A 23050-nucleotide genomic window follows, 5' to 3' on the forward strand; every position below is an offset into this window, starting at 1 on the left:
AAAACACAGATTTTATAAAAATGTTAAAGTAATGAGCGTAATGTCATTATGCAGCCAATCAGAAATTACTTTCTTAGCACCAATCAAATGGTTTGTTTTGAACCTTAGCTGTCAATCAATATGAGAAATAAAACTTTGGCGCGATAGTGCATTTTAGACCGTCTTGTGTATCCGTACTACATCGACTTCTTAAAATATGGCTCGTACAAAGCAAACTGCACGTAAATCTACTGGAGGAAAGGCTCCACGAAAACAACTCGCCACTAAAGCTGCGAGGAAAAGCGCACCAGCTACTGGAGGAGTGAAAAAACCACATCGTTACAGACCTGGTACAGTTGCTCTCAGAGAAATCAGAAGATACCAGAAGTCAACCGAGCTCTTGATCCGCAAGTTGCCTTTCCAGCGTCTTGTGCGAGAAATTGCTCAGGACTTCAAAACAGATCTGCGATTCCAGAGCACAGCCGTTATGGCTCTGCAAGAGGCTTCTGAAGCGTACCTTGTTGGCTTGTTCGAGGATACTAACTTGTGTGCCATTCACGCAAAACGAGTTACAATCATGCCTAAAGACATCCAGTTGGCAAGAAGAATTCGTGGGGAACGTGCCTAAGCATCTTACCAAACAAAAAACGGCTATTTTTATAGCCACACATCCATAAAAAATATTACGGCTAGCTTTTTATATCAAACTTTGTTCTGCTTTCTGTTTAAATTTTATGCTACATAAAAATTTTATGCTACATAAAGTTTGACAATGTTAAAAATATGAAGGGCAAGAAAAGTAAAAGCAAGAAAATAAGAAATTTAAAAACGAAAATACTTAAACTTAGGGAATCTAATCTTAAAATTACTCTTTTTTAACTGTTTAAGTGACTTAAACAAGTTTAACTTTGTACCAAGATAATGTTTTTTTGTAAATGTGTGGCTATAAAAATAGCCGTTTGTTAATGTAATAGCCAGATACACACAAATTATTTTTTTGCGGTCTTCTTTGCTGCCTTTTTGGGAGTCTTTTTGACCTTCTTTGCTGCAGGTTTTTTAGCAACAGGCTTCTTTGTGGGTTTCTTAGCTGCTGGTTTCTTAGCCGAGGCTTTCTTTGTGGCAGGCTTCTTTGCTGCTTTCTTTGGCGTGCTCTTCTTTGCTGGCTTCTTTTTTGGTGTACTTTTCTTTGCAGTAGGCTTCTTTGCCGTTGGCTTTTTTGCTGCGGCCTTTTTCTTAGGTTTTTCTTTTTTTACCTGACCTAGCTTGAATGATCCAGAAGCACCAGTGCCTTTAGTTTGAATCAAATCGCCTGATGTTACTCCTCGTTTAAGAGCCATTTTCAGATGATGATCTGAGTTTTCAGCAACTTTGTAATTTGCATGAATATATTTTGTAATAGCTTGGCGAGATGAACCACCGCGTTCCTTTAGGGTAGCGATAGCAGCCTTGATCATGTCCACATATTTAGGGTGATCAGCTGTCTTCTTTGCAGCAGGTTTCTTCTTGGGTGCGATTTTCTTTGGAGAAGCTGCTTCACTCATTTTTAATGTTTTCTTACAACAATCCAACGATAAACGATGCTTGTTATCACAGTAGAAGTATACTAAACATTACCGTGTAAATGAGATATAATTTAAGACGGTGCGAAGTATGCGGACGTAAAAGTACCACTCCCGGGAATTGATTTGGCGCGAAAACAGAAATGTGTGTTTCTGTACATCGTATAATGTCCGTTTTGGGAGCCGCGACTATGCGAAAGCATGTTAATTTTTATTTGTAGCACGACGCAATAGTCTGAAAGAGAAGCTGCTGGAGTTTGAGGTCTTCAGCATTACATCTACTCTGTTAATTTGGGCTTCTTCCGCGCCCGTGTTAGGATTTTCATAAAGCGTTCTTTGGTTTGCGTTGCGTATGTCGGCCTACATCATCGACACGGCCTGTTTCCGGCTATTAGGAGCAATTCATATATTGGGCACTGCGTTTCGACTTTTTTATTAGACCACAGTAAAAAAATTCACTCACAGAAGTCCCTTTCTTTCATGGCTACAAACACGAAGAATTCTGTCGTAAGTAAAACGAATGCGCAAGCCAAAATAACGATGGGGCGAAGTCATAAGCATCGCCCTGTGGCCCAATGGATAAGGCATCTGACTACGAATCAGGGGATTCCAGGTTCGACTCCTGGCAGGGTCGCACTGTCGCATTTCGGCTGCATGGTCTACTGTGTAACGCGCGCGCACGTTCTGGCGTAATGCGTTGATAAACGGAATGTACGCAGTCATATTGGAAAGTAATATCACGCACTTAGTATCGTCGCCTTTGTTAGCATTCATGTAAGTTACCATCCACTCGCTACAGTCGCTCTCCATCCTACGGCTAAATCAACAGCCGTGATTTTTACTATGTCGCCGTCCATCCGTACGCGGTGACAGTTGTAAGCTTTACAGTAACGTGACATGCTCCACAAGCAGTTACGGTGTGTGGACGATGCCTATCATGGCAACGCCTGTTCTTTATCGCTTCTCGGCCTAATGGCTAAGATCAAGTGTAGTATCTGTTCTTATCAGTTTAATATCTGGTAGGCCATTCTCTGAATGGTCAGTATATTAATCTGATTTTTGGCCTTGGGTCATGGAGGTGGATTCATTCACGCCGTGACCACGGGTTGCCTTGGTGTTGCACTATTACCGATGGCGGCCCACATAAGCAATAAAAGAATAATAGCAGTCCTCTTTCCGACGGCACTCTGCATAGTCTACGGCGGGAACAAAACGCGTACACTGGGGGAGAATACAGCCTATGCCCCGCGACACGGCAGTTTATAACACACTCAAGCCACAAGCATTAACAAACTTTGAAGGGTACCCTCATGCTACGGTGCAGTTCCAACTCATACTTACCTGACGGGGAAGTAAAGACTGATCAATGAGGGTTTTCTTCCAGAGTGAGGCTCTTGCATTGCACTACGCTTGGGCTGACCTCTGCGATTACTGCAAACGTCAGTAACTCGACCGTACAATTTCTGGTAGTGGGGGCCTGCGTCCGCGCTCGCCCCCTCCTTAAGTCAAAATGAATGAGCTTAGAAAAGTTGCGCGGCCAAATGTCGGTGGTGACTTAAACGCTAAGGTAAAACCTCGCTTGGCTGTTACGAAACGTGATTGCGATATAAGTCCTCGGAAGGCGGCGGAATTTTATTTTATTTGCCATTCCGTCAGGGTTATTGGATGATCGGCAATAGATCGAGTTTGTATGCATTTGAAAGCTCTTTTTTCTCGTACTATCACCTGAAAATGTCGTAGGAAAATGTCATAGGAAACACTTTCAACAACCGCCACGTTCCTTAATTGTTATAACAAGAAATATATCACAGCACCATTGAAATGAAAAGGCAACAAATGAAAATGAAAAGCCTACGACACCGGGAGTTCCCAGGCGGTCCCCCATCCAAGTACTATCCCGGCCCGACGATGCTTAACTTCCGTGATCAGACGAGAACGGGTGTGTTCATCGTGGTATGGCCGTAGACATTAGTAGGGGCAAATACGTGCAATTTATTTTGACGTTGTGATCAAATTTTTTTATTTAATTTCTTTGAGTTACTTAGGACAAGGCGTATGCATGGATTATCTATTAGACTTTAAGGTTATAGTTTTGTGAAAAAAACAATGTTTTTTTAAAGATGTGTGGCTATAAAAATAGCCGTTGTTTTCTGAGTGTAGCGGTTTACTTCTTCTGTCCTTTGTCGTTCTTCTTTGGGAGTAAGACAGCTTGAATGTTTGGCAAAACACCACCAGCTGCAATGGTTACACCGCTCAAAAGTTTGTTTAATTCTTCATCATTACGAACAGCCAATTGTAAATGTCTTGGAATAATCCTAGCTTTTTTGTTGTCTCTTGCTGCGTTACCAGCCAACTCCAATATCTCAGCAGATAAATATTCCAAGACGGCTGCTAAGTAAACTGGTGCTCCAGATCCAATTCGGTTAGCATAGTGCCCTCTACGAAGGAATCTATGCACTCTACCGACTGGAAATTGAAGTCCAGCTCTTGAGGATCTTGTCTTGGCTTTAGCCTTAGCTTTTCCACCTTTTCCACGTCCAGACATAACTGCGATTTGATTTGTAAGTTAATACAAAAACGTACGAATATTTAACGTAAGTGTTAACGAAATAAACTTTACTCGTTTTTTCATCATAAAAATAGGATCGAAATCATGTTTTTTTAACCAATCATAATTAAGTATTAAACAAAAGATTTTTTTTTTAACCAATTAAATTGCGTATCGGCGTTTTCGGATCGAATTCGATCCGATTTTTTTACTTATAAACAAAAAGTTTTGACTTGCAGTTTAATGCTTATTTACAAGTTAAGTAGCAAAAATTTTTAACCATGTCTGACGCAGCAGCTAAAGGAGGAAAACAGGCACCTAAAGTAGCCAAGAAAGGTGAAAAAAGAGCCGGCAAAAAAGGAGGAAAGATTGGTGGAACTGGTGAAAAGAAACGCAAGAGAAAGAGAAAGGAAAGTTATGCTATTTACATCTACAATGTTTTGAAACAAGTTCACCCAGATGTCGGAGTTTCAAGCAAAGCTATGAGCATCATGAACTCATTTGTCAACGACATCTTTGAGCGCATTGCTTCCGAAGCTTCGCGTTTGGCTCTTCAAAACAAAAAGTCGACCATCTCTTCTCGTGAAATTCAAACCGCAGTACGTCTTCTCTTGCCTGGAGAACTTGCAAAACACGCAGTCAGTGAAGGAACAAAAGCCGTCACAAAATACACAAGCAGCAAGTAAACCAACGTCTACCAAACACAAACGGTCTTTTTTAAGACCACACATCTTTAAAAAAACATTTACTTGGCGTCACTACAAGTTAACCGAAGTTAATAAAACTTCTAAATAATGTGCTTAAGAACACTAGCCTACATTTAAAATACTTCCCCATGTGTGTGTGTGGATTAGCTTCACTTTTCATACGTATTATTAGCTGTACTTGCAGAAAAGACAAGTACATTGATCCATGTTATTGCTTACATTTAACTTAACCCAGCTTTTCACGGAAACACTCCCAGGCAAATTAACCCTACAAAGTATTTCTAAATTTTTTTTGTGTCATATATGACATAGTATCGTATAGCAATAAATGTAACTGTGACAAGACTTTACACATTGTGTAATTTGGAAGCGTGCACAAAGTAATGTTTTAAAAGATTTGTGGCTATAAAAATAGCCGTTTTTGTTGAGCAATGACAACGCTTAACCTCCGAATCCGTAAAGAGTTCTTCCTTGACGTTTTAAGGCATAAACAACATCCATAGCGGTAACGGTCTTGCGTTTAGCGTGCTCTGTGTAGGTTACAGCATCACGAATAACATTCTCTAAGAAAACCTTCAGTACACCTCTGGTTTCCTCATAGATAAGGCCAGAGATACGTTTGACACCACCTCGTCGAGCAAGACGTCGAATAGCAGGTTTTGTGATTCCCTGAATGTTATCACGAAGAATTTTTCGGTGACGTTTAGCACCTCCTTTTCCCAATCCTTTACCTCCTTTTCCGCGTCCAGACATATTGATATAGTTGCGTACAGAACGAGTACAAAAACAACGTTTGAGTTAACAGAATTCAGACAGCTTTAAAAAGAGGCCATAAAATTACCTACTGCTCGTGGAAACACCCTAATTAACCAATAGAGTTGCGTCATTACAAAATGTTCCGAACATTTTGTACATTTTTTTAAGTAAAACTGTAGTTTTTTTAAAAATTCGTGGTCTTAATGTTTCAGTAAGGCAATAAATTTGGCATCGTTGGAATTCGCCAAACCTTCTGCTACTTACTAAAAAAAAAAAAAGTCAAAAGCTTTTGTGTATCAGAAGATACAGCCGTTTTCCCGTAGCCAAAAAACACAGATTTTATAAAAATGTTAAAGTAATGAGCGTAATGTCATTATGCAGCCAATCAGAAATTACTTTCTTAGCACCAATCAAATGGTTTGTTTTGAACCTTAGCTGTCAATCAATATGAGAAATAAAACTTTGGCGCGATAGTGCATTTTAGACCGTCTTGTGTATCCGTACTACATCGACTTCTTAAAATATGGCTCGTACAAAGCAAACTGCACGTAAATCTACTGGAGGAAAGGCTCCACGAAAACAACTCGCCACTAAAGCTGCGAGGAAAAGCGCACCAGCTACTGGAGGAGTGAAAAAACCACATCGTTACAGACCTGGTACAGTTGCTGTCAGAGAAATCAGAAGATACCAGAAGTCAACCGAGCTCTTGATCCGCAAGTTGCCTTTCCAGCGTCTTGTGCGAGAAATTGCTCAGGACTTCAAAACAGATCTGCGATTCCAGAGCACAGCCGTTATGGCTCTGCAAGAGGCTTCTGAAGCGTACCTTGTTGGCTTGTTCGAGGATACTAACTTGTGTGCCATTCACGCAAAACGAGTTACAATCATGCCTAAAGACATCCAGTTGGCAAGAAGAATTCGTGGGGAACGTGCCTAAGCATCTTACCAAACAAAAAACGGCTATTTTTATAGCCACACATCCATAAAAAATATTACGGCTAGCTTTTTATATCAAACTTTGTTCTGCTTTCTGTTTAAATTTTATGCTACATAAAAATTTTATGCTACATAAAGTTTGACAATGTTAAAAATATGAAGGGCAAGAAAAGTAAAAGCAAGAAAATAAGAAATTTAAAAACGAAAATACTTAAACTTAGGGAATCTAATCTTAAAATTACTCTTTTTTAACTGTTTAAGTGACTTAAACAAGTTTAACTTTGTACCAAGATAATGTTTTTTTGTAAATGTGTGGCTATAAAAATAGCCGTTTGTTAATGTAATAGCCAGATACACACAAATTATTTTTTTGCGGTCTTCTTTGCTGCCTTTTTGGGAGTCTTTTTGACCTTCTTTGCTGCAGGTTTTTTAGCAACAGGCTTCTTTGTGGGTTTCTTAGCTGCTGGTTTCTTAGCCGAGGCTTTCTTTGTGGCAGGCTTCTTTGCTGCTTTCTTTGGCGTGCTCTTCTTTGCTGGCTTCTTTTTTGGTGTACTTTTCTTTGCAGTAGGCTTCTTTGCCGTTGGCTTTTTTGCTGCGGCCTTTTTCTTAGGTTTTTCTTTTTTTACCTGACCTAGCTTGAATGATCCAGAAGCACCAGTGCCTTTAGTTTGAATCAAATCGCCTGATGTTACTCCTCGTTTAAGAGCCATTTTCAGATGATGATCTGAGTTTTCAGCAACTTTGTAATTTGCATGAATATATTTTGTAATAGCTTGGCGAGATGAACCACCGCGTTCCTTTAGGGTAGCGATAGCAGCCTTGATCATGTCCACATATTTAGGGTGATCAGCTGTCTTCTTTGCAGCAGGTTTCTTCTTGGGTGCGATTTTCTTTGGAGAAGCTGCTTCACTCATTTTTAATGTTTTCTTACAACAATCCAACGATAAACGATGCTTGTTATCACAGTAGAAGTATACTAAACATTACCGTGTAAATGAGATATAATTTAAGACGGTGCGAAGTATGCGGACGTAAAAGTACCACTCCCGGGAATTGATTTGGCGCGAAAACAGAAATGTGTGTTTCTGTACATCGTATAATGTCCGTTTTGGGAGCCGCGACTATGCGAAAGCATGTTAATTTTTATTTGTAGCACGACGCAATAGTCTGAAAGAGAAGCTGCTGGAGTTTGAGGTCTTCAGCATTACATCTACTCTGTTAATTTGGGCTTCTTCCGCGCCCGTGTTAGGATTTTCATAAAGCGTTCTTTGGTTTGCGTTGCGTATGTCGGCCTACATCATCGACACGGCCTGTTTCCGGCTATTAGGAGCAATTCATATATTGGGCACTGCGTTTCGACTTTTTTATTAGACCACAGTAAAAAAATTCACTCACAGAAGTCCCTTTCTTTCATGGCTACAAACACGAAGAATTCTGTCGTAAGTAAAACGAATGCGCAAGCCAAAATAACGATGGGGCGAAGTCATAAGCATCGCCCTGTGGCCCAATGGATAAGGCATCTGACTACGAATCAGGGGATTCCAGGTTCGACTCCTGGCAGGGTCGCACTGTCGCATTTCGGCTGCATGGTCTACTGTGTAACGCGCGCGCACGTTCTGGCGTAATGCGTTGATAAACGGAATGTACGCAGTCATATTGGAAAGTAATATCACGCACTTAGTATCGTCGCCTTTGTTAGCATTCATGTAAGTTACCATCCACTCGCTACAGTCGCTCTCCATCCTACGGCTAAATCAACAGCCGTGATTTTTACTATGTCGCCGTCCATCCGTACGCGGTGACAGTTGTAAGCTTTACAGTAACGTGACATGCTCCACAAGCAGTTACGGTGTGTGGACGATGCCTATCATGGCAACGCTTGTTCTTTATCGCTTCTCGGCCTAATGGCTAAGATCAAGTGTAGTATCTGTTCTTATCAGTTTAATATCTGGTAGGCCATTCTCTGAATGGTCAGTATATTAATCTGATTTTTGGCCTTGGGTCATGGAGGTGGATTCATTCACGCCGTGACCACGGGTTGCCTTGGTGTTGCACTATTACCGATGGCGGCCCACATAAGCAATAAAAGAATAATAGCAGTCCTCTTTCCGACGGCACTCTGCATAGTCTACGGCGGGAACAAAACGCGTACACTGGGGGAGAATACAGCCTATGCCCCGCGACACGGCAGTTTATAACACACTCAAGCCACAAGCATTAACAAACTTTGAAGGGTACCCTCATGCTACGGTGCAGTTCCAACTCATACTTACCTGACGGGGAAGTAAAGACTGATCAATGAGGGTTTTCTTCCAGAGTGAGGCTCTTGCATTGCACTACGCTTGGGCTGACCTCTGCGATTACTGCAAACGTCAGTAACTCGACCGTACAATTTCTGGTAGTGGGGGCCTGCGTCCGCGCTCGCCCCCTCCTTAAGTCAAAATGAATGAGCTTAGAAAAGTTGCGCGGCCAAATGTCGGTGGTGACTTAAACGCTAAGGTAAAACCTCGCTTGGCTGTTACGAAACGTGATTGCGATATAAGTCCTCGGAAGGCGGCGGAATTTTATTTTATTTGCCATTCCGTCAGGGTTATTGGATGATCGGCAATAGATCGAGTTTGTATGCATTTGAAAGCTCTTTTTTCTCGTACTATCACCTGAAAATGTCGTAGGAAAATGTCATAGGAAACACTTTCAACAACCGCCACGTTCCTTAATTGTTATAACAAGAAATATATCACAGCACCATTGAAATGAAAAGGCAACAAATGAAAATGAAAAGCCTACGACACCGGGAGTTCCCAGGCGGTCCCCCATCCAAGTACTATCCCGGCCCGACGATGCTTAACTTCCGTGATCAGACGAGAACGGGTGTGTTCATCGTGGTATGGCCGTAGACATTAGTAGGGGCAAATACGTGCAATTTATTTTGACGTTGTGATCAAATTTTTTTATTTAATTTCTTTGAGTTACTTAGGACAAGGCGTATGCATGGATTATCTATTAGACTTTAAGGTTATAGTTTTGTGAAAAAAACAATGTTTTTTTAAAGATGTGTGGCTATAAAAATAGCCGTTGTTTTCTGAGTGTAGCGGTTTACTTCTTCTGTCCTTTGTCGTTCTTCTTTGGGAGTAAGACAGCTTGAATGTTTGGCAAAACACCACCAGCTGCAATGGTTACACCGCTCAAAAGTTTGTTTAATTCTTCATCATTACGAACAGCCAATTGTAAATGTCTTGGAATAATCCTAGCTTTTTTGTTGTCTCTTGCTGCGTTACCAGCCAACTCCAATATCTCAGCAGATAAATATTCCAAGACGGCTGCTAAGTAAACTGGTGCTCCAGATCCAATTCGGTTAGCATAGTGCCCTCTACGAAGGAATCTATGCACTCTACCGACTGGAAATTGAAGTCCAGCTCTTGAGGATCTTGTCTTGGCTTTAGCCTTAGCTTTTCCACCTTTTCCACGTCCAGACATAACTGCGATTTGATTTGTAAGTTAATACAAAAACGTACGAATATTTAACGTAAGTGTTAACGAAATAAACTTTACTCGTTTTTTCATCATAAAAATAGGATCGAAATCATGTTTTTTTAACCAATCATAATTAAGTATTAAACAAAAGATTTTTTTTTTAACCAATTAAATTGCGTATCGGCGTTTTCGGATCGAATTCGATCCGATTTTTTTACTTATAAACAAAAAGTTTTGACTTGCAGTTTAATGCTTATTTACAAGTTAAGTAGCAAAAATTTTTAACCATGTCTGACGCAGCAGCTAAAGGAGGAAAACAGGCACCTAAAGTAGCCAAGAAAGGTGAAAAAAGAGCCGGCAAAAAAGGAGGAAAGATTGGTGGAACTGGTGAAAAGAAACGCAAGAGAAAGAGAAAGGAAAGTTATGCTATTTACATCTACAATGTTTTGAAACAAGTTCACCCAGATGTCGGAGTTTCAAGCAAAGCTATGAGCATCATGAACTCATTTGTCAACGACATCTTTGAGCGCATTGCTTCCGAAGCTTCGCGTTTGGCTCTTCAAAACAAAAAGTCGACCATCTCTTCTCGTGAAATTCAAACCGCAGTACGTCTTCTCTTGCCTGGAGAACTTGCAAAACACGCAGTCAGTGAAGGAACAAAAGCCGTCACAAAATACACAAGCAGCAAGTAAACCAACGTCTACCAAACACAAACGGTCTTTTTTAAGACCACACATCTTTAAAAAAACATTTACTTGGCGTCACTACAAGTTAACCGAAGTTAATAAAACTTCTAAATAATGTGCTTAAGAACACTAGCCTACATTTAAAATACTTCCCCATGTGTGTGTGTGGATTAGCTTCACTTTTCATACGTATTATTAGCTGTACTTGCAGAAAAGACAAGTACATTGATCCATGTTATTGCTTACATTTAACTTAACCCAGCTTTTCACGGAAACACTCCCAGGCAAATTAACCCTACAAAGTATTTCTAAATTTTTTTTGTGTCATATATGACATAGTATCGTATAGCAATAAATGTAACTGTGACAAGACTTTACACATTGTGTAATTTGGAAGCGTGCACAAAGTAATGTTTTAAAAGATTTGTGGCTATAAAAATAGCCGTTTTTGTTGAGCAATGACAACGCTTAACCTCCGAATCCGTAAAGAGTTCTTCCTTGACGTTTTAAGGCATAAACAACATCCATAGCGGTAACGGTCTTGCGTTTAGCGTGCTCTGTGTAGGTTACAGCATCACGAATAACATTCTCTAAGAAAACCTTCAGTACACCTCTGGTTTCCTCATAGATAAGGCCAGAGATACGTTTGACACCACCTCGTCGAGCAAGACGTCGAATAGCAGGTTTTGTGATTCCCTGAATGTTATCACGAAGAATTTTTCGGTGACGTTTAGCACCTCCTTTTCCCAATCCTTTACCTCCTTTTCCGCGTCCAGACATATTGATATAGTTGCGTACAGAACGAGTACAAAAACAACGTTTGAGTTAACAGAATTCAGACAGCTTTAAAAAGAGGCCATAAAATTACCTACTGCTCGTGGAAACACCCTAATTAACCAATAGAGTTGCGTCATTACAAAATGTTCCGAACATTTTGTACATTTTTTTAAGTAAAACTGTAGTTTTTTTAAAAATTCGTGGTCTTAATGTTTCAGTAAGGCAATAAATTTGGCATCGTTGGAATTCGCCAAACCTTCTGCTACTTACTAAAAAAAAAAAAAGTCAAAAGCTTTTGTGTATCAGAAGATACAGCCGTTTTCCCGTAGCCAAAAAACACAGATTTTATAAAAATGTTAAAGTAATGAGCGTAATGTCATTATGCAGCCAATCAGAAATTACTTTCTTAGCACCAATCAAATGGTTTGTTTTGAACCTTAGCTGTCAATCAATATGAGAAATAAAACTTTGGCGCGATAGTGCATTTTAGACCGTCTTGTGTATCCGTACTACATCGACTTCTTAAAATATGGCTCGTACAAAGCAAACTGCACGTAAATCTACTGGAGGAAAGGCTCCACGAAAACAACTCGCCACTAAAGCTGCGAGGAAAAGCGCACCAGCTACTGGAGGAGTGAAAAAACCACATCGTTACAGACCTGGTACAGTTGCTCTCAGAGAAATCAGAAGATACCAGAAGTCAACCGAGCTCTTGATCCGCAAGTTGCCTTTCCAGCGTCTTGTGCGAGAAATTGCTCAGGACTTCAAAACAGATCTGCGATTCCAGAGCACAGCCGTTATGGCTCTGCAAGAGGCTTCTGAAGCGTACCTTGTTGGCTTGTTCGAGGATACTAACTTGTGTGCCATTCACGCAAAACGAGTTACAATCATGCCTAAAGACATCCAGTTGGCAAGAAGAATTCGTGGGGAACGTGCCTAAGCATCTTACCAAACAAAAAACGGCTATTTTTATAGCCACACATCCATAAAAAATATTACGGCTAGCTTTTTATATCAAACTTTGTTCTGCTTTCTGTTTAAATTTTATGCTACATAAAAATTTTATGCTACATAAAGTTTGACAATGTTAAAAATATGAAGGGCAAGAAAAGTAAAAGCAAGAAAATAAGAAATTTAAAAACGAAAATACTTAAACTTAGGGAATCTAATCTTAAAATTACTCTTTTTTAACTGTTTAAGTGACTTAAACAAGTTTAACTTTGTACCAAGATAATGTTTTTTTGTAAATGTGTGGCTATAAAAATAGCCGTTTGTTAATGTAATAGCCAGATACACACAAATTATTTTTTTGCGGTCTTCTTTGCTGCCTTTTTGGGAGTCTTTTTGACCTTCTTTGCTGCAGGTTTTTTAGCAACAGGCTTCTTTGTGGGTTTCTTAGCTGCTGGTTTCTTAGCCGAGGCTTTCTTTGTGGCAGGCTTCTTTGCTGCTTTCTTTGGCGTGCTCTTCTTTGCTGGCTTCTTTTTTGGTGTACTTTTCTTTGCAGTAGGCTTCTTTGCCGTTGGCTTTTTTGCTGCGGCCTTTTTCTTAGGTTTTTCTTTTTTTACCTGACCTAGCTTGAATGATCCAGAAGCACCAGTGCCTTTAGTTTGAATCAAATCGCCTGATGTTACTCCTCGTTTAAGAGCCATTTTCAGATGATGATCTGAGTTTTCAGCAACTTTGTAATTTGCATGAATATATTTTGTAATAGCTTGGCGAGATGAACCACCGCGTTCCTTTAGGGTAGCGATAGCAGCCTTGATCATGTCCACATATTTAGGGTGATCAGCTGTCTTCTTTGCAGCAGGTTTCTTCTTGGGTGCGATTTTCTTTGGAGAAGCTGCTTCACTCATTTTTAATGTTTTCTTACAACAATCCAACGATAAACGATGCTTGTTATCACAGTAGAAGTATACTAAACATTACCGTGTAAATGAGATATAATTTAAGACGGTGCGAAGTATGCGGACGTAAAAGTACCACTCCCGGGAATTGATTTGGCGCGAAAACAGAAATGTGTGTTTCTGTACATCGTATAATGTCCGTTTTGGGAGCCGCGACTATGCGAAAGCATGTTAATTTTTATTTGTAGCACGACGCAATAGTCTGAAAGAGAAGCTGCTGGAGTTTGAGGTCTTCAGCATTACATCTACTCTGTTAATTTGGGCTTCTTCCGCGCCCGTGTTAGGATTTTCATAAAGCGTTCTTTGGTTTGCGTTGCGTATGTCGGCCTACATCATCGACACGGCCTGTTTCCGGCTATTAGGAGCAATTCATATATTGGGCACTGCGTTTCGACTTTTTTATTAGACCACAGTAAAAAAATTCACTCACAGAAGTCCCTTTCTTTCATGGCTACAAACACGAAGAATTCTGTCGTAAGTAAAACGAATGCGCAAGCCAAAATAACGATGGGGCGAAGTCATAAGCATCGCCCTGTGGCCCAATGGATAAGGCATCTGACTACGAATCAGGGGATTCCAGGTTCGACTCCTGGCAGGGTCGCACTGTCGCATTTCGGCTGCATGGTCTACTGTGTAACGCGCGCGCACGTTCTGGCGTAATGCGTTGATAAACGGAATGTACGCAGTCATATTGGAAAGTAATATCACGCACTTAGTATCGTCGCCTTTGTTAGCATTCATGTAAGTTACCATCCACTCGCTACAGTCGCTCTCCATCCTACGGCTAAATCAACAGCCGTGATTTTTACTATGTCGCCGTCCATCCGTACGCGGTGACAGTTGTAAGCTTTACAGTAACGTGACATGCTCCACAAGCAGTTACGGTGTGTGGACGATGCCTATCATGGCAACGCTTGTTCTTTATCGCTTCTCGGCCTAATGGCTAAGATCAAGTGTAGTATCTGTTCTTATCAGTTTAATATCTGGTAGGCCATTCTCTGAATGGTCAGTATATTAATCTGATTTTTGGCCTTGGGTCATGGAGGTGGATTCATTCACGCCGTGACCACGGGTTGCCTTGGTGTTGCACTATTACCGATGGCGGCCCACATAAGCAATAAAAGAATAATAGCAGTCCTCTTTCCGACGGCACTCTGCATAGTCTACGGCGGGAACAAAACGCGTACACTGGGGGAGAATACAGCCTATGCCCCGCGACACGGCAGTTTATAACACACTCAAGCCACAAGCATTAACAAACTTTGAAGGGTACCCTCATGCTACGGTGCAGTTCCAACTCATACTTACCTGACGGGGAAGTAAAGACTGATCAATGAGGGTTTTCTTCCAGAGTGAGGCTCTTGCATTGCACTACGCTTGGGCTGACCTCTGCGATTACTGCAAACGTCAGTAACTCGACCGTACAATTTCTGGTAGTGGGGGCCTGCGTCCGCGCTCGCCCCCTCCTTAAGTCAAAATGAATGAGCTTAGAAAAGTTGCGCGGCCAAATGTCGGTGGTGACTTAAACGCTAAGGTAAAACCTCGCTTGGCTGTTACGAAACGTGATTGCGATATAAGTCCTCGGAAGGCGGCGGAATTTTATTTTATTTGCCATTCCGTCAGGGTTATTGGATGATCGGCAATAGATCGAGTTTGTATGCATTTGAAAGCTCTTTTTTCTCGTACTATCACCTGAAAATGTCGTAGGAAAATGTCATAGGAAACACTTTCAACAACCGCCACGTTCCTTAATTGTTATAACAAGAAATATATCACAGCACCATTGAAATGAAAAGGCAACAAATGAAAATGAAAAGCCTACGACACCGGGAGTTCCCAGGCGGTCCCCCATCCAAGTACTATCCCGGCCCGACGATGCTTAACTTCCGTGATCAGACGAGAACGGGTGTGTTCATCGTGGTATGGCCGTAGACATTAGTAGGGGCAAATACGTGCAATTTATTTTGACGTTGTGATCAAATTTTTTTATTTAATTTCTTTGAGTTACTTAGGACAAGGCGTATGCATGGATTATCTATTAGACTTTAAGGTTATAGTTTTGTGAAAAAAACAATGTTTTTTTAAAGATGTGTGGCTATAAAAATAGCCGTTGTTTTCTGAGTGTAGCGGTTTACTTCTTCTGTCCTTTGTCGTTCTTCTTTGGGAGTAAGACAGCTTGAATGTTTGGCAAAACACCACCAGCTGCAATGGTTACACCGCTCAAAAGTTTGTTTAATTCTTCATCATTACGAACAGCCAATTGTAAATGTCTTGGAATAATCCTAGCTTTTTTGTTGTCTCTTGCTGCGTTACCAGCCAACTCCAATATCTCAGCAGATAAATATTCCAAGACGGCTGCTAAGTAAACTGGTGCTCCAGATCCAATTCGGTTAGCATAGTGCCCTCTACGAAGGAATCTATGCACTCTACCGACTGGAAATTGAAGTCCAGCTCTTGAGGATCTTGTCTTGGCTTTAGCCTTAGCTTTTCCACCTTTTCCACGTCCAGACATAACTGCGATTTGATTTGTAAGTTAATACAAAAACGTACGAATATTTAACGTAAGTGTTAACGAAATAAACTTTACTCGTTTTTTCATCATAAAAATAGGATCGAAATCATGTTTTTTTAACCAATCATAATTAAGTATTAAACAAAAGATTTTTTTTTTAACCAATTAAATTGCGTATCGGCGTTTTCGGATCGAATTCGATCCGATTTTTTTACTTATAAACAAAAAGTTTTGACTTGCAGTTTAATGCTTATTTACAAGTTAAGTAGCAAAAATTTTTAACCATGTCTGACGCAGCAGCTAAAGGAGGAAAACAGGCACCTAAAGTAGCCAAGAAAGGTGAAAAAAGAGCCGGCAAAAAAGGAGGAAAGATTGGTGGAACTGGTGAAAAGAAACGCAAGAGAAAGAGAAAGGAAAGTTATGCTATTTACATCTACAATGTTTTGAAACAAGTTCACCCAGATGTCGGAGTTTCAAGCAAAGCTATGAGCATCATGAACTCATTTGTCAACGACATCTTTGAGCGCATTGCTTCCGAAGCTTCGCGTTTGGCTCTTCAAAACAAAAAGTCGACCATCTCTTCTCGTGAAATTCAAACCGCAGTACGTCTTCTCTTGCCTGGAGAACTTGCAAAACACGCAGTCAGTGAAGGAACAAAAGCCGTCACAAAATACACAAGCAGCAAGTAAACCAACGTCTACCAAACACAAACGGTCTTTTTTAAGACCACACATCTTTAAAAAAACATTTACTTGGCGTCACTACAAGTTAACCGAAGTTAATAAAACTTCTAAATAATGTGCTTAAGAACACTAGCCTACATTTAAAATACTTCCCCATGTGTGTGTGTGGATTAGCTTCACTTTTCATACGTATTATTAGCTGTACTTGCAGAAAAGACAAGTACATTGATCCATGTTATTGCTTACATTTAACTTAACCCAGCTTTTCACGGAAACACTCCCAGGCAAATTAACCCTACAAAGTATTTCTAAATTTTTTTTGTGTCATATATGACATAGTATCGTATAGCAATAAATGTAACTGTGACAAGACTTTACACATTGTGTAATTTGGAAGCGTGCACAAAGTAATGTTTTAAAAGATTTGTGGCTATAAAAATAGCCGTTTTTGTTGAGCAATGACAACGCTTAACCTCCGAATCCGTAAAGAGTTCTTCCTTGACGTTTTAAGGCATAAACAACATCCATAGCGGTAACGGTCTTGCGTTTAGCGTGCTCTGTGTAGGTTACAGCATCACGAATAACATTCTCTAAGAAAACCTTCAGTACACCTCTGGTTTCCTCATAGATAAGGCCAGAGATACGTTTGACACCACCTCGTCGAGCAAGACGTCGAATAGCAGGTTTTGTGATTCCCTGAATGTTATCACGAAGAATTTTTCGGTGACGTTTAGCACCTCCTTTTCCCAATCCTTTACCTCCTTTTCCGCGTCCAGACATATTGATATAGTTGCGTACAGAACGAGTACAAAAACAACGTTTGAGTTAACAGAATTCAGACAGCTTTAAAAAGAGGCCATAAAATTACCTACTGCTCGTGGAAACACCCTAATTAACCAATAGAGTTGCGTCATTACAAAATGTTCCGAACATTTTGTACATTTTTTTAAGTAAAACTGTAGTTTTTTTAAAAATTCGTGGTCTTAATGTTTCAGTAAGGCAATAAATTTGGCATCGTTGGAATTCGCCAAACCTTCTGCTACTTACTAAAAAAAAAAAAAGTCAAAAGCTTTTGTGTATCAGAAGATACAGCCGTTTTCCCGTAGCCAAAAAACACAGATTTTATAAAAATGTTAAAGTAATGAGCGTAATGTCATTATGCAGCCAATCAGAAATTACTTTCTTAGCACCAATCAAATGGTTTGTTTTGAACCTTAGCTGTCAATCAATATGAGAAATAAAACTTTGGCGCGATAGTGCATTTTAGACCGTCTTGTGTATCCGTACTACATCGACTTCTTAAAATATGGCTCGTACAAAGCAAACTGCACGTAAATCTACTGGAGGAAAGGCTCCACGAAAACAACTCGCCACTAAAGCTGCGAGGAAAAGCGCACCAGCTACTGGAGGAGTGAAAAAACCACATCGTTACAGACCTGGTACAGTTGCTCTCAGAGAAATCAGAAGATACCAGAAGTCAACCGAGCTCTTGATCCGCAAGTTGCCTTTCCAGCGTCTTGTGCGAGAAATTGCTCAGGACTTCAAAACAGATCTGCGATTCCAGAGCACAGCCGTTATGGCTCTGCAAGAGGCTTCTGAAGCGTACCTTGTTGGCTTGTTCGAGGATACTAACTTGTGTGCCATTCACGCAAAACGAGTTACAATCATGCCTAAAGACATCCAGTTGGCAAGAAGAATTCGTGGGGAACGTGCCTAAGCATCTTACCAAACAAAAAACGGCTATTTTTATAGCCACACATCCATAAAAAATATTACGGCTAGCTTTTTATATCAAACTTTGTTCTGCTTTCTGTTTAAATTTTATGCTACATAAAAATTTTATGCTACATAAAGTTTGACAATGTTAAAAATATGAAGGGCAAGAAAAGTAAAAGCAAGAAAATAAGAAATTTAAAAACGAAAATACTTAAACTTAGGGAATCTAATCTTAAAATTACTCTTTTTTAACTGTTTAAGTGACTTAAACAAGTTTAACTTTGTACCAAGATAATGTTTTTTTGTAAATGTGTGGCTATAAAAATAGCCGTTTGTTAATGTAATAGCCAGATACACACAAATTATTTTTTTGCGGTCTTCTTTGCTGCCTTTTTGGGAGTCTTTTTGACCTTCTTTGCTGCAGGTTTTTTAGCAACAGGCTTCTTTGTGGGTTTCTTAGCTGCTGGTTTCTTAGCCGAGGCTTTCTTTGTGGCAGGCTTCTTTGCTGCTTTCTTTGGCGTGCTCTTCTTTGCTGGCTTCTTTTTTGGTGTACTTTTCTTTGCAGTAGGCTTCTTTGCCGTTGGCTTTTTTGCTGCGGCCTTTTTCTTAGGTTTTTCTTTTTTTACCTGACCTAGCTTGAATGATCCAGAAGCACCAGTGCCTTTAGTTTGAATCAAATCGCCTGATGTTACTCCTCGTTTAAGAGCCATTTTCAGATGATGATCTGAGTTTTCAGCAACTTTGTAATTTGCATGAATATATTTTGTAATAGCTTGGCGAGATGAACCACCGCGTTCCTTTAGGGTAGCGATAGCAGCCTTGATCATGTCCACATATTTAGGGTGATCAGCTGTCTTCTTTGCAGCAGGTTTCTTCTTGGGTGCGATTTTCTTTGGAGAAGCTGCTTCACTCATTTTTAATGTTTTCTTACAACAATCCAACGATAAACGATGCTTGTTATCACAGTAGAAGTATACTAAACATTACCGTGTAAATGAGATATAATTTAAGACGGTGCGAAGTATGCGGACGTAAAAGTACCACTCCCGGGAATTGATTTGGCGCGAAAACAGAAATGTGTGTTTCTGTACATCGTATAATGTCCGTTTTGGGAGCCGCGACTATGCGAAAGCATGTTAATTTTTATTTGTAGCACGACGCAATAGTCTGAAAGAGAAGCTGCTGGAGTTTGAGGTCTTCAGCATTACATCTACTCTGTTAATTTGGGCTTCTTCCGCGCCCGTGTTAGGATTTTCATAAAGCGTTCTTTGGTTTGCGTTGCGTATGTCGGCCTACATCATCGACACGGCCTGTTTCCGGCTATTAGGAGCAATTCATATATTGGGCACTGCGTTTCGACTTTTTTATTAGACCACAGTAAAAAAATTCACTCACAGAAGTCCCTTTCTTTCATGGCTACAAACACGAAGAATTCTGTCGTAAGTAAAACGAATGCGCAAGCCAAAATAACGATGGGGCGAAGTCATAAGCATCGCCCTGTGGCCCAATGGATAAGGCATCTGACTACGAATCAGGGGATTCCAGGTTCGACTCCTGGCAGGGTCGCACTGTCGCATTTCGGCTGCATGGTCTACTGTGTAACGCGCGCGCACGTTCTGGCGTAATGCGTTGATAAACGGAATGTACGCAGTCATATTGGAAAGTAATATCACGCACTTAGTATCGTCGCCTTTGTTAGCATTCATGTAAGTTACCATCCACTCGCTACAGTCGCTCTCCATCCTACGGCTAAATCAACAGCCGTGATTTTTACTATGTCGCCGTCCATCCGTACGCGGTGACAGTTGTAAGCTTTACAGTAACGTGACATGCTCCACAAGCAGTTACGGTGTGTGGACGATGCCTATCATGGCAACGCTTGTTCTTTATCGCTTCTCGGCCTAATGGCTAAGATCAAGTGTAGTATCTGTTCTTATCAGTTTAATATCTGGTAGGCCATTCTCTGAATGGTCAGTATATTAATCTGATTTTTGGCCTTGGGTCATGGAGGTGGATTCATTCACGCCGTGACCACGGGTTGCCTTGGTGTTGCACTATTACCGATGGCGGCCCACATAAGCAATAAAAGAATAATAGCAGTCCTCTTTCCGACGGCACTCTGCATAGTCTACGGCGGGAACAAAACGCGTACACTGGGGGAGAATACAGCCTATGCCCCGCGACACGGCAGTTTATAACACACTCAAGCCACAAGCATTAACAAACTTTGAAGGGTACCCTCATGCTACGGTGCAGTTCCAACTCATACTTACCTGACGGGGAAGTAAAGACTGATCAATGAGGGTTTTCTTCCAGAGTGAGGCTCTTGCATTGCACTACGCTTGGGCTGACCTCTGCGATTACTGCAAACGTCAGTAACTCGACCGTACAATTTCTGGTAGTGGGGGCCTGCGTCCGCGCTCGCCCCCTCCTTAAGTCAAAATGAATGAGCTTAGAAAAGTTGCGCGGCCAAATGTCGGTGGTGACTTAAACGCTAAGGTAAAACCTCGCTTGGCTGTTACGAAACGTGATTGCGATATAAGTCCTCGGAAGGCGGCGGAATTTTATTTTATTTGCCATTCCGTCAGGGTTATTGGATGATCGGCAATAGATCGAGTTTGTATGCATTTGAAAGCTCTTTTTTCTCGTACTATCACCTGAAAATGTCGTAGGAAAATGTCATAGGAAACACTTTCAACAACCGCCACGTTCCTTAATTGTTATAACAAGAAATATATCACAGCACCATTGAAATGAAAAGGCAACAAATGAAAATGAAAAGCCTACGACACCGGGAGTTCCCAGGCGGTCCCCCATCCAAGTACTATCCCGGCCCGACGATGCTTAACTTCCGTGATCAGACGAGAACGGGTGTGTTCATCGTGGTATGGCCGTAGACATTAGTAGGGGCAAATACGTGCAATTTATTTTGACGTTGTGATCAAATTTTTTTATTTAATTTCTTTGAGTTACTTAGGACAAGGCGTATGCATGGATTATCTATTAGACTTTAAGGTTATAGTTTTGTGAAAAAAACAATGTTTTTTTAAAGATGTGTGGCTATAAAAATAGCCGTTGTTTTCTGAGTGTAGCGGTTTACTTCTTCTGTCCTTTGTCGTTCTTCTTTGGGAGTAAGACAGCTTGAATGTTTGGCAAAACACCACCAGCTGCAATGGTTACACCGCTCAAAAGTTTGTTTAATTCTTCATCATTACGAACAGCCAATTGTAAATGTCTTGGAATAATCCTAGCTTTTTTGTTGTCTCTTGCTGCGTTACCAGCCAACTCCAATATCTCAGCAGATAAATATTCCAAGACGGCTGCTAAGTAAACTGGTGCTCCAGATCCAATTCGGTTAGCATAGTGCCCTCTACGAAGGAATCTATGCACTCTACCGACTGGAAATTGAAGTCCAGCTCTTGAGGATCTTGTCTTGGCTTTAGCCTTAGCTTTTCCACCTTTTCCACGTCCAGACATAACTGCGATTTGATTTGTAAGTTAATACAAAAACGTACGAATATTTAACGTAAGTGTTAACGAAATAAACTTTACTCGTTTTTTCATCATAAAAATAGGATCGAAATCATGTTTTTTTAACCAATCATAATTAAGTATTAAACAAAAGATTTTTTTTTTAACCAATTAAATTGCGTATCGGCGTTTTCGGATCGAATTCGATCCGATTTTTTTACTTATAAACAAAAAGTTTTGACTTGCAGTTTAATGCTTATTTACAAGTTAAGTAGCAAAAATTTTTAACCATGTCTGACGCAGCAGCTAAAGGAGGAAAACAGGCACCTAAAGTAGCCAAGAAAGGTGAAAAAAGAGCCGGCAAAAAAGGAGGAAAGATTGGTGGAACTGGTGAAAAGAAACGCAAGAGAAAGAGAAAGGAAAGTTATGCTATTTACATCTACAATGTTTTGAAACAAGTTCACCCAGATGTCGGAGTTTCAAGCAAAGCTATGAGCATCATGAACTCATTTGTCAACGACATCTTTGAGCGCATTGCTTCCGAAGCTTCGCGTTTGGCTCTTCAAAACAAAAAGTCGACCATCTCTTCTCGTGAAATTCAAACCGCAGTACGTCTTCTCTTGCCTGGAGAACTTGCAAAACACGCAGTCAGTGAAGGAACAAAAGCCGTCACAAAATACACAAGCAGCAAGTAAACCAACGTCTACCAAACACAAACGGTCTTTTTTAAGACCACACATCTTTAAAAAAACATTTACTTGGCGTCACTACAAGTTAACCGAAGTTAATAAAACTTCTAAATAATGTGCTTAAGAACACTAGCCTACATTTAAAATACTTCCCCATGTGTGTGTGTGGATTAGCTTCACTTTTCATACGTATTATTAGCTGTACTTGCAGAAAAGACAAGTACATTGATCCATGTTATTGCTTACATTTAACTTAACCCAGCTTTTCACGGAAACACTCCCAGGCAAATTAACCCTACAAAGTATTTCTAAATTTTTTTTGTGTCATATATGACATAGTATCGTATAGCAATAAATGTAACTGTGACAAGACTTTACACATTGTGTAATTTGGAAGCGTGCACAAAGTAATGTTTTAAAAGATTTGTGGCTATAAAAATAGCCGTTTTTGTTGAGCAATGACAACGCTTAACCTCCGAATCCGTAAAGAGTTCTTCCTTGACGTTTTAAGGCATAAACAACATCCATAGCGGTAACGGTCTTGCGTTTAGCGTGCTCTGTGTAGGTTACAGCATCACGAATAACATTCTCTAAGAAAACCTTCAGTACACCTCTGGTTTCCTCATAGATAAGGCCAGAGATACGTTTGACACCAC

The 23050-nt window shown here is 40.4% G+C and overlaps 12 non-coding genes across 12 annotated transcripts; 8 read left to right on the top strand and 4 right to left on the bottom strand.

Moving 5' to 3' along the window:
- The first annotated feature begins 2494 nt into the window (after positions 1-2494).
- On the top strand, positions 2495-2686 carry LOC130660577 (U2 spliceosomal RNA). The gene has a single exon (XR_008987774.1). It is a non-coding gene; the product is annotated as a U2 spliceosomal RNA (small nuclear RNA).
- Positions 2687-2871: 185 nt separating this feature from the next.
- LOC130659519 (U1 spliceosomal RNA) lies at positions 2872-3036 on the top strand. Its single transcript, XR_008986724.1, has one exon. It is a non-coding gene; the product is annotated as a U1 spliceosomal RNA (small nuclear RNA).
- Positions 3037-3386: 350 nt separating this feature from the next.
- LOC130658671 (5S ribosomal RNA) lies at positions 3387-3505 on the bottom strand. The gene has a single exon (XR_008985884.1). It is a non-coding gene; the product is annotated as a 5S ribosomal RNA (ribosomal RNA).
- Positions 3506-8370: 4865 nt separating this feature from the next.
- Positions 8371-8562, top strand: LOC130660578 (U2 spliceosomal RNA). Its single transcript, XR_008987775.1, has one exon. It is a non-coding gene; the product is annotated as a U2 spliceosomal RNA (small nuclear RNA).
- Positions 8563-8747: 185 nt separating this feature from the next.
- On the top strand, positions 8748-8912 carry LOC130659520 (U1 spliceosomal RNA). Its single transcript, XR_008986725.1, has one exon. It is a non-coding gene; the product is annotated as a U1 spliceosomal RNA (small nuclear RNA).
- Positions 8913-9262: 350 nt separating this feature from the next.
- Positions 9263-9381, bottom strand: LOC130658683 (5S ribosomal RNA). The gene has a single exon (XR_008985896.1). It is a non-coding gene; the product is annotated as a 5S ribosomal RNA (ribosomal RNA).
- Positions 9382-14246: 4865 nt separating this feature from the next.
- LOC130660579 (U2 spliceosomal RNA) lies at positions 14247-14438 on the top strand. The gene has a single exon (XR_008987776.1). It is a non-coding gene; the product is annotated as a U2 spliceosomal RNA (small nuclear RNA).
- A 185-nt stretch (positions 14439-14623) lies between these two features.
- LOC130659521 (U1 spliceosomal RNA) lies at positions 14624-14788 on the top strand. The gene has a single exon (XR_008986726.1). It is a non-coding gene; the product is annotated as a U1 spliceosomal RNA (small nuclear RNA).
- Positions 14789-15138: 350 nt separating this feature from the next.
- LOC130658695 (5S ribosomal RNA) lies at positions 15139-15257 on the bottom strand. The gene has a single exon (XR_008985908.1). It is a non-coding gene; the product is annotated as a 5S ribosomal RNA (ribosomal RNA).
- A 4865-nt stretch (positions 15258-20122) lies between these two features.
- Positions 20123-20314, top strand: LOC130660580 (U2 spliceosomal RNA). Its single transcript, XR_008987778.1, has one exon. It is a non-coding gene; the product is annotated as a U2 spliceosomal RNA (small nuclear RNA).
- A 185-nt stretch (positions 20315-20499) lies between these two features.
- Positions 20500-20664, top strand: LOC130659522 (U1 spliceosomal RNA). Its single transcript, XR_008986727.1, has one exon. It is a non-coding gene; the product is annotated as a U1 spliceosomal RNA (small nuclear RNA).
- Positions 20665-21014: 350 nt separating this feature from the next.
- Positions 21015-21133, bottom strand: LOC130658707 (5S ribosomal RNA). Its single transcript, XR_008985920.1, has one exon. It is a non-coding gene; the product is annotated as a 5S ribosomal RNA (ribosomal RNA).
- Between the last annotated feature and the right edge of the window lie 1917 nt (positions 21134-23050).

Source organism: Hydractinia symbiolongicarpus, chromosome 9 (assembly GCF_029227915.1).
Source record: "Hydractinia symbiolongicarpus strain clone_291-10 chromosome 9, HSymV2.1, whole genome shotgun sequence".
Classification (NCBI taxonomy): Eukaryota; Metazoa; Cnidaria; class Hydrozoa; order Anthoathecata; family Hydractiniidae; genus Hydractinia; species Hydractinia symbiolongicarpus.